Source organism: Heliangelus exortis, chromosome 3, assembly GCF_036169615.1.
Source record: "Heliangelus exortis chromosome 3, bHelExo1.hap1, whole genome shotgun sequence".
Lineage (NCBI taxonomy): Eukaryota > Metazoa > Chordata > Aves > Apodiformes > Trochilidae > Heliangelus > Heliangelus exortis.
This window is the reverse complement of record NC_092424.1, coordinates 37,318,490-37,320,510: the sequence shown is the minus strand read 5'-3', so window position 1 is coordinate 37,320,510 and position 2,021 is coordinate 37,318,490.

The window sequence follows — 2,021 nt, the reverse complement described above, 5'->3', positions numbered from 1 at the left end:
TTAAATCACTGTTTTATCTGGATTTAAATTTCAGTTGCCAAAGAAACTCATAATCCGGGCAACCACAACAAAAATGAAAACTGAGGGAACAGTGTGAAAGGACCCATGAACAAGTTTCCTGTTGTAACAATTCTTAAGCCTTATCAAGGGCAGGTACCTGGGTTGGACTCAAAAAAAGCCTCCACAACCCACTGACTGATGTTCCCATAAACAGGCTAATAGAGGTTAATCTCTGTGAAATTCCAGATAGCTGAGGGAAAATTGGTCTGGAGTCATGCCTGAGCTGGGGTCCCTCGTTATTTCTCACCTGAAACTGTGTTTCTGATGAACACTCTTCAAGTAGGATAGACTTAATTTATAAAGCATCCAGAGACTACAATTAAGGATCAGGGATTCAAATGTGGTCTCATGGGATTAGTCACAGGTTGAATGGACTTGTAGAAAATCAGGAAAATAAGACAGAAGAGAGATAAGGGCCTTTAAAAAGGTAACAGGATGCTGCAAATAGAAAGGGAATAAACTTCTTTATTGAGGGCAAGAAGCAAAGGAAATACTGCTGAGGCATTATGAGAAGAAAATTCAGAGGCATTTTGAAAGATATAGGGTATAATGAGTTAAAAGAAGAAAATAGTTTGTACCTCATAATGCAAGGAAAGGAGAGCTTTTATGTCTTAACCCTGTTTTATGAAAACAGATGTGTACCCTCTAAGGTGACAGCTGAAGAAAAGCACATTCTGACTCAATGAATTTGAAGTACAGTGTTTCAAAATACTTTTTCTAAGGGTGGGGACAATAAAGAACTCACCAGCCTTATTTTTTCAGAGGTAAGTAGCATATATTACTGAGTAATGTGATGCAGAGTCTATGTGGTGAAGTGTTCTACTCCACCTCTGAAGGCAATTGGCAGAGACAGTCAGTGTGTCTTTTATTATTTCACTAATATATTTACAGAAAAAAAAACTGTAACCCAAGTGAGTCTAATCATCAGCTCTCTCTAGACTCAGCCCATTAAGTCATGGTGCATTCTGACTCACTTAAAAAATACTGGGTAACTTGACATTCATGGGTTTGCTGAGTACCTGAGTAGTCTCATCTGTACCTCAAAGTAGTTTCAATCAATATTCCAGTAACCTGGCATTAGAAGTTCATCCCTACATAGAAAAATAAAAACACATCCTGCTGTTAAGGGAAGAATACAAGAACATGAAAATACACTTCAAGAGAGATAACTTCAATCTACCCAGTACAGAGCAGCTCAATTACGGCTCTGACTTTCCCAATGTGCAGCTTTGGTCATCCATTTCAGTCCTGATGTATCAATACTAAAACTCCATCTATCATGCAAAACCAATAATTTTAAATTTGCTTTTGTGATTACATATCCAGCTGGGAGCCTCCAGTGACAAAAAGCTACTTCAAATTTCAAAGAAAAGGCTAGTACCTCCTGAGAGCAGCTTAAATAGCCACTCACAAGATAATGCTATGATGACACAAAATGCTTCACCTTAAAAAGTTCCTGGTCAGAGAAATCATCAGACACGGTAAAAATCACCCACTAGAGTTTTTCTGTATGAAATAGCTTTAGCAAACTGTAAGCCACTGGCCAACAGAAGCTGATGTTCTCCAAATTCAGAACATTTGCCCATGATAATACTTTAGATAGGTACAATTTTTTTAAGAAGATTCTGACACACAACTGGCAGAAGATGATCCTTCATCTAAAAGTAGCCCAATACCAGTTTGCACCAGTGGGCACTTTATTTTAATCAGAGGCCAGTCTGCCACCCAACTTAAAATCTTGAGTGTATTTAGGCATCTATTTTCAGCCACAATTGGGCAGATGTTCAGAGGGAATCCTGGTGAATTTCAGGATTGCATCCAAAAAAGTTCCAAATTCACATGGCTCCAGTCATCTGCCTTGAAATATACTAAAGCTTTTCAACTTAATTTTCTTAAAAGCTCAGAGAAGTTGTGAACACACCGAAGGCAAAAATGTCAGAAATCAGACAGACACAGTTACA